General features: G+C 38.8%; 1 long non-coding RNA gene across 1 annotated transcript; it reads left to right on the forward strand.

The window, feature by feature from the left end:
* Positions 1–1,284: 1,284 nt before the first annotated feature.
* On the forward strand, positions 1,285–5,342 carry LOC123485876. Its single transcript, XR_006659176.1, has 3 exons — positions 1,285–1,397; positions 4,948–5,064; positions 5,303–5,342. It is a non-coding gene; the product is annotated as an uncharacterized LOC123485876 (long non-coding RNA).
* Positions 5,343–9,244: the final 3,902 nt, after the last annotated feature.

Here is a 9,244-nt window from a genome sequence, read left to right on the forward strand (position 1 = left end):
CAAGAGTGCGTCTTCCAGCCCGCCAATAAATTACATCATGCAACCCTCCCAGTTAGCAAATGTACCTCAACATGCCCCTCGCTTGCGCTAGAAGGCAGAGTGCTCGATGCTGGTTGATGAATCGGACAATTAATGTATTAGGAAAATACGTTTTTCTCGACCAGAGGTGACTGAATTAATGTTCAGGCTTATTGATAATCGTTATAGTAATCAAGTATAATTTCAAAACATGAGCATAAAAACAGGTAATAATAAACATGAATCATCATTATATTACTTCACAGTAATCTGTTAAATGCTTTTTCAGTCGTTCCTCTTGCGTTAGCAGTGTGGAAAGGACAGTAAAAAGCGTGCAGGAGTTTTCCTGTGAGGGGAGTGGTGGTGTATCCAGGGAGAAAACTAAATGAATCTTCTGAAATGTCATTTGTGGTCTTATGCTGCGATCTATTGGAATTAGTCAGCAACTGCAGTAGTACTGAATAAAGTTTATCCTTACTAAAGTAGTAATTACTCAGAATTTCAAAATATGACATTTTCTAGTTCATTTTACCACTTACAACCATAACATAACAATTCATAGCATAACAAACAATGAAACTGACATAAGCCAAAAACACCATACATTTAGTTAACTATATATATGTATATATATACTATTTATTTAGATGGGTGACATTATCTGCCAAAGTAATACCACTGTAGATAAAGAAGTGCTCTCCAGTAGGTGAACCAAAACATTCAAAGGCCATTTTCTCAAAAGTGAGGTTACAAGTTTATCATCTTTCAAAGCAGAATTACTTTCCCATTGTTCCTCAACTGTAGTATATGATATACCTTTTTCTAGCTGAGTCTCTACTTTTATCCAATGTAAAAAACACAATTTCAAATGTTGCTATATAAGACCGAATCGAGCCGGTCGGTCACATTTGACTGTGTAAAACCTAGCAGTACTACTTATTTATCTGAGAGTGAGGCAGTTATATATTATTACTGTGTTAAACCTAGCAGTACTACTTATTTCTCTGAGAGTGAGGCAGATATATATAGCATTTTGCAAAAAACATGATTATTTGTCTCTCTGAAATGAAACCGTTAAGTGATAGATTTTAAACAAATACATGTCTCCAATCTCTTTCATAATTTCTTTAAACAACAAAAGCTACTTTACGAACATTTCTGAAAATGGATATATAGCGTTTTGGAATGAAACTCTTCTCATGATTCCCCATCTGAGCTCAGAGTAGATGAGAGACGTAATGTTTGTCTCTGTTGTGTTGAAGTCCAATCAAGCAGGAGAGACCAGCTTCCCCTGTACCCAGCTGTGTGTCCATGAAGAGTGACCAGTCTAAGGATCATCCTTTAGGGTTTAGAGAGGGAGACTTTTCTACTGAACAAAGGTAAGAAGAACTCATGGGTCATGGTCAGTGAGTTAAACAACACTGTCTCTAGTCATTTCTCCTCTCCCATTTTCCCATTTATTTTGGTTGTTTTCATAATCCATAGGCTAATCCTTTTTTCCATTTTCATAGTCCTAAAACAATATTAAATAAACACAACACTCCCTGTGTGTGTGTGTGTGTGTTTGTGTGTGTGTGTGTGTCTGTCAGTGTGTGTGTGTGCACTCCCTGTATGAAGAGATGAAATCTCTGTCCTGATTGCCTAGTCACTTTTACCCCTACCTACATGTACATATTACCTCAATTACCTCAACTTCCTGGTACCCCTGCACATTGACTCAGTACTGGTACTCCTTGTATATAGTCTAGTTATTACCTCAACTTCCTGGTACCCTGCACATTGACTCAGTACTGGTACTCCTTGTATATAGTCTAGTTATTACCTCAACTTCCTGGTACCCCTGCACATTGACTCAGTACTGGTACTCCTTATAGCCTCATTATTGTTATTTTATTATGTTACTATTTCCTTTTTTTATTTAGCTAATTTTTGTGACTTTTTAACTGCATTGTTGGGGAAGGGCTCATAAGTAAGCATTTCACGGTAAAGTGTACCACTGTTGTATTCGGCGCATGTTAGAAATACAATTTGATTTGATTTTAAGCTCATGCACAGACATACGTCATTGGGTCTAATGGTCATCTTGTGCCGAACTGCACAGGTGCAGGCCGTCAAATCAAAGGCAGTCCTTCGATATAAAGTTGTTTTTGATTAACATGTGTCAGTTTATTAAACTACTTAAGACAGAACATTTTCCAAATTTAAAACTAAGGAAGTCATTTTTACCTCTCATTGACTTCCAAACCCCAAACCCTGGCCTGGTCTGCTTCATATGCGTTCCCAGAATACATTTTTAACATCAGCAGTTGTCACCAAGTGCTTATATAGAAACCCAGTCTAAAACCCCAAAGAGCAAGCAATGCAGATGTAGAAGCACGGTGGCTAGGAAAAAAAAGAGGATATGGCCATTAAGTTCAGATAGTTTTTCAAGATTTTAAAATTTTCATAGATTACTAGCAGGGTCAAACTGTGGTTATTGAGGGTGCAACACGTCAGCATCTCAGGAGTAAATGTCAGTTGGCTTTTCATAGCCGAGCATTCAGAGGTCGAGACAGCAGGTGTGGTAAAGAGAGAGAGGGAGAGAGAGACAGAGAGAGGTTCGAAACAGCAGGTTCGGGACAAGGTCACACGTCCGTTGAACAGGTCAGAGTTCCATATCCGCAGGCAGACCAGTAGAAACTGGATCAGCAGCACGACAAGGTATCACATCCGGTGGAGCATGTATCAATACTGATAGGATCAAAAGAAAGGGAGCGCTGCTCTCTGATCAGTTTTCTCCATTAAAATCTTTCCTTAACATTATAATTATTTCACAATACTGACCACGGATCAGCTTCTAGAATGATATTACTGCCTACGGCTGCAAATATTGAGGTAGTTTATTCTAATGCTTACACAATAAAAATGCACTAGATCACAGATTCGGCACATCATTGGGCACATGTTAGGCTACACATCATGAAATATATTGAGACAAATTACAGACAGTAGCCTACAAGTAGCAAAATAAAACTCAATTAATTAAATATGAAATGTATTTCAATATGATTGAAATAGGCCTATAGCCTACTGTTTATATTTTAAAGCAGTCATCTCGGTTTTCATTTGAAGCATAATTTTATACGTCCTTTTTTGCATCAATTGCAAAGACATTTGCAACTTTGTATTTGTAGTCAACTTTGTTCTGAATTGTTCAGCATCACAGAGACAGATAAACTATGTGATTCTATGTTTAGGGGAGATCTTCTGTGTTTAAAGTGATGCAGGAGGGCGAAACAAGTTTCTAACGATTCACAACTCACTTAGTCTTTCTACGAGTGGTCTGAGGCAGGCGTTAGATTATGAGCGTTTTCAAGTGCAACGTTAATAACAATGGTTTTTTGAAACAGCTCAGAGATTTTACAATGCTCCTACGAATGTTCTATATATACACTATGATGCTCCTATGAATGTTCTATATATACACTATGATGCTCCTATGAATGTTCTATATATACACTATGATGCTCCTATGAATGTTCTAACAATACACTATGATGCTCCTATGAATGTTCTAACAATACACTATGATGCTCCTATGAATGTTCTAACAATACACTATGATGCTCCTATGAATGTTCTATATATACACTATGATGCTCCTATGAATGTTCTAACAATACACTATGATGCTCCTATGAATGTTCTAACAATACACTATGATGCTCCTACGAATGTTCTAACAATACACTATGATGCTCCTACGAATGTTCTAACAATACACTATGATGCTCCTATGAATGTTCTAGCAATACACTATGATGCTCCTACGAATGTTCTAACAATACACTATGATGCTCCTATGAATGTTCTAACAATACACTATGATGCTCCTATGAATGTTCTAACAATATACTATGATGCTCCTATGAATGTTCTAACAATACACTATGATGCTCCTACGAATGTTCTAACAATACACTATGATGCTCCTACGAATGTTCTAACAATACACTATGATGCTCCTATGAATGTTCTAACAATACACTATGATGCTCCTGCGAATGTTCTAACAATACACTATGATGCTCCTACGAATGTTCTAACAATACACTATGATGCTCCTATGAATGTTCTAACAATACACTATGATGCTCCTACGAATGTTCTAACAATACACTTAGCCTTAAGATGCTTTTGTGAGACTGGGCCCTGTATAAGAACATCCGCTAAATGACTAAAATGTAATGTTTTACGTACAGATCTCATATTACTGTATTTAATTTTTTATTTAAAATTTAGTTATTTGTTACATTTGACTGTGTAAAACCTAGCTGTACTATTTCTCTGAGAGTGAGGCAGATATATATATTATTACTGTGTAAAACCTAGCTGTACTATTTCTCTGAGAGTGAGGTAGATATATATATTATTACTGTGTAAAACCTAGCAGTACTACTTATTTCTCTGAGTGAGACAGATATATATATATTATTACCGTGTAAAACCTAGCAGTACTACTTATTTCTCTGAGAGTGAGGCAGATATATATTTTTACTGTATAAAACCTAGCAGTACTACTTATTTCTCTGAGAGTGAGACAGATATATATTATTACTGTGTAAAACCTAGCAGTACTACTTATTTCTCTGAGAGTGAGGCAGATATATTATTACTGTGTAAAACCTAGCAGTACTACTTATTTCTCTGAGAGTGAGACAGACATATACCATTTGGCAAAAAAACTGCATTATGTGAAATAAACAATCAAGTGATTTTAAACAAAAAAAACACACCCATTTCTTTTATAATTTCTTTCAACAATAAAAGCTAATTTACGAACTTTCTGAAAATGGAAATATAGCGATTTGTAAAGAAACTCTTCTTATGTTTCCCCATCTGAGCACAGAGTAGATGAGAGACGTAATGTTTGTCTCTGTTGTGTTGAAGCCCAATCAAGCAGGAGAGACCAGCCTCCCCTGCACCCAGCTGTGTGTCCATGAAGAGTGACCAGTCTATGGATCAACCTTTAGGGTTTAGAGAGGGAGACTTTTCTAGTGAACAAAGGTAAGAAGAACTCATGGGTAATGGTCAGTGAGTTAAACAACTGTGTGTGTGTGTGTGTGTGTGTGTGTGTGTGTGTGTGTGTGTGTGTGTGTGTGTGTGTGTGTGTGTGTGTGTGTGTGTGTGTGTGTGTGTGTGTGTGTGTGTGTGTGTGTGTGTGTGTGTGTGCGTGTGTGTGTGTGTGTGTGTGTGTGAGTGCACTCCCTGGATGAGGAGATGTAATCTCATGTTTTGTCCACAGAAACCAACAGGAGAGATCAGAGTCAGAGATTCTCAGTGGTCAGTCTTCCCAGAGTCATCAAACAGACCTGGCCTCCATATTCAGTGTATGTGGTCCTGTTATGTACATTTGTTTTTGTTTACCTCAAGTAAAGTTGATCTGTCAATCATTCATTAATGTGTTAATGAGAAAGCAATTATTCTCTTGCTTAACTTATTTACTTGATTTATTTCAGTTGCTTGAAGAGAATATTATGACATTTGTGAAGAACGAGCTGAAGATGTTCAAGAGGATTCTTAGTCCAGAACTCCCAGAAGGCTTTGAGAGTCAGAAGCAGGATAAGGAAGTGGTGGATGCTGAAGATGAGAAGCAGGAGAGCAGTGCCAGAGAGGGGGCTCTGAAGATCACACTGCACGTCCTGAGGAAAATGAACCAGAAGGAGCTTGCTGACACACTGGAGAAAAGTAAGAGCTGTCTGCCTCATGTTGAATGCTGTTTTAGAACAAACATTTAAAAGCTGTAGCTAAAGTACAGCTAAAGTAGCTGTGTAACTCAATGATATTGTAGCAGCCTTAACACAACACCTAGTGACCTCATCAAGTAGCAGCAGGGATGTGTTGTGTTGAGAGAGAGAGAGAGAGAGAGAGAGAGAGATAGAGAGAGAGAGAGAGAGAGAGAGAGAGAGAGAGAGAGAGAGAGAGAGAGAGAGAAAGACAAGATTAATGATACCATCAGTAATACCTAATAATAATAATAATAATAATAATAATAATAATAATATAATATAATCAGTCACTTTAAATATTTATACTGTCAGATAAGAGAATAAATTAGAAAAAACGTTATAACACAGTCTTAAAATACTGTAGGCATTAAAACATACGTAATATTAATATCCTCTGTGTTATTTCTAGATTCAGATGAGCGTGCTGTGATTCTTCAATGTGAACTCAAATCTAATCTAAAGAAGAAGTTTCAATGTGTATTTGAGGGGATCGCTAAACAAGGAAACCCAACACTTCTCAATAAGATCTACACAGAGCTCTACATCACAGAGGGTGGAACAGGAGAGGTCAATAATGAACATGAACTGAGACAGATTGAGACAACAACCAGGAAACAAGCAAGACCAGAGACTGCAATCAAATGTAACGACATCTTCAAACCCTTAACTGGACAAGACAAACTTATCAGAACTGTGCTGACAAAGGGAGTCGCTGGCATTGGAAAAACTGTCTCTGTGCAGAAGTTCATTCTGGACTGGGCTGAAGGAAAAGCAAATCAGGATGTCCAATTTGTATTTTCATTCCCTTTTAGGGAGCTGAATTTGATGAAAGCGGAAAAACACACGTTGATTGAACTTCTCAATCACTTCTCAATGGAAACCAAAGAATCAAGAATCTCCAACTACGACAAGTACAAAGTTCTGTTCATCTTTGATGGTCTGGATGAGTGCCGACTGCCCCTAGACTTCCAGAAGAACAAGATTTGTTTTGACGTCACAGACTCAACCTCAGTGGATGTTCTGCTGACAAATCTCATCAAGGGAAATCTGCTTCCCTCTGCTCTCCTCTGGATAACTACCCGACCTGCAGCAGCCAATAAGATCCCTTCAGAGTGTGTTGACCAGGTGACAGAGGTACGAGGGTTCAATGACCCACAGAAAGAGGAGTACTTCAGGAAGAGATTCAGTGATGAGGACCTGGCCAGCAGAATCATCTCACACATAAAGACATCAAGGAGCCTCCACATCATGTGCCACATTCCAGTCTTCTGTTGGATTTCTGCAATAGTCCTTGAACACATGCTGAAACATAAGAGAGAAGAGATGCCCAAGACCCTGACTGAGATGTACTCACACCTTGTGGAATTTCATACCAAACAGAAGAATGAAAAGTATCTTGGGAAAGAAGAGACAGGTCCACACTGGAATAAAGAGAGCATTATGTCACTGGGAAAACTGGCTTTTCAACAGCTTGTGAAGGGCAATCTGATTTTCTATGAAGAAGACCTGAAGGAGGCTGGCATTGATGTCAATGAAGCCTCTGTGTACTCAGGATTGTGCACACAGCTCTTTAAAGAGGAATGTGTGCTGTACCAGGACAAGGTGTACTGCTTCGTGCATCTGAGCATCCAGGAGTTTCTGGCTGCTGTATATGTGTTCCTCTCATTCATCAACAACAATGAGAATCTAATGGCAGAACCGCAAGTTACTGAAGTTACTGTCTACAAGAGTGCTGTGGATAAAGCCTTACAAAGTGAGACGGGAAACCTGGACCTGTTCCTCCGCTTCCTTCTGGGCCTCTCACTGGAGTCCAATTAGAAGCACTTACGAGGTCTACTGACAAAGACAAGAAGCAGCTCACAGAGCCATGAAGAAACAGTCAAGTACATCAAGGAGAAGATCAGGGAGAATCCCTCTCCAGAGAGGTGCATCAATCTGTTCCACTGTCTGAATGAACTGAATGATCATTCTCTAGTGGAGGAGATCCAAGGCTACCTGAGATCAGGAAGTCTCTCAGAAGCCAAACTGTCACCTGCACAGTGGTCAGCTCTGGTCTTTGTGTTGCTGACTTCAGAAAAGGAGCTGGATGTGTTTGACCCAAAGAAATACTCCAGATCAGAGGAAGGTCTTCTGAGGCTGCTGCCAGTGGTCAAAGCCTCCAGAGCTGCTCTGTGAGTAAATACAATTATATTTAAGTACTAATCATCAGGAAGAAATATTAAGTTTAGAGAAAAACATGTATTATAATATGTATATAATATATAATATTAAATTGAAAAACTTACTGAATCAGTGCATTGTTGTTCACATTTGTATAACAATATGACTATGCAATTCTAGGAGATGGAAGATAAATCTATATGTTGTTTAAGAGAATAAACCAAATGCATCTGCCATTGTCCTTCTACACTACTGGTGTTAAATTAACAGTGTGTTTGTGAAATCATGATGATCTCTTTGTCAGGCTGTCAGGCTGTGGAGTCACAGAGGAAGGCTGTGCTTCTCTGGTCTCAGCTCTGAAGTCAAACCCCTCACACCTGAGAGAGCTGGACCTGAGCTACAATGACCTGAAGGATTCAGGAGTGAAGCTGCTCTCTGCTGGACTGGGGAATCCCCACTGTAAACTGGAGACTCTGAGGTCAGTATTTCTGTAGTTGGTCAACAAGTGATAACTGTTCACCAGATCCACATGTGTTTACCAGGCACACATAGTCCACACCATATGTGTTTGGACAGTGAAGCTTACAGTTTTACATTTGGTTCTATGCTCCAGAATTTTGGATTTCAGATCAAATGTTTCATATATTATGACAGTTCAGAATGTTGCCTTTTATTTGAGGTTAATGGTGAGAGGTTAGCATTTGTTGTAGCCTCTGTAACTTTCTCACTGATTATTATTCATGATTCATTCATGATATTTCTCAATCATGGCATCATCAGGATTACTTTAGTAGTGTTTAGAAACATGTTATCTACTCACTTAGAAAGAAAATGACTCATCACCAAAGAATAGTAGTGTGGTTTAAATATGATTTGACTCTTTGCAGGCTGTCGCGCTGTCTAGTCACAGAGGAAGGCTGTGCTTCTCTGGTCTCAGCTCTGACGTCAAACCCCTCACACCTGAGAGAGCTGGACCTGAGCTACAATGACCTGAAGGATTCAGGAGTGAAGCTGCTCTCTGCTGGACTGGGGAATCCCCACTGTAAACTGGAGACTCTGAGGTCAGTATTTCTGTAGTTGGTCAACAAGTGATAACTGTTCACCAGATCCACATGTGTTTACCAGGCACACATAGTCCACACCATATGTGTTTGGACAGTGAAGCTTACAGTTTTACATTTGGTTCTATGCTCCAGAATTTTGGATTTCAGATCAAATGTTTCATATTAGGTGACAGTTCAGAATGTTGCCTTTTATTTGAGGTTTATGGTGAGAGGTTAGCATTTGTTGTAGCCTCT

This window comes from Coregonus clupeaformis, unplaced genomic scaffold (genome assembly GCF_020615455.1).
Source record: "Coregonus clupeaformis isolate EN_2021a unplaced genomic scaffold, ASM2061545v1 scaf0886, whole genome shotgun sequence".
Classification (NCBI taxonomy): domain Eukaryota; kingdom Metazoa; phylum Chordata; class Actinopteri; order Salmoniformes; family Salmonidae; genus Coregonus; species Coregonus clupeaformis.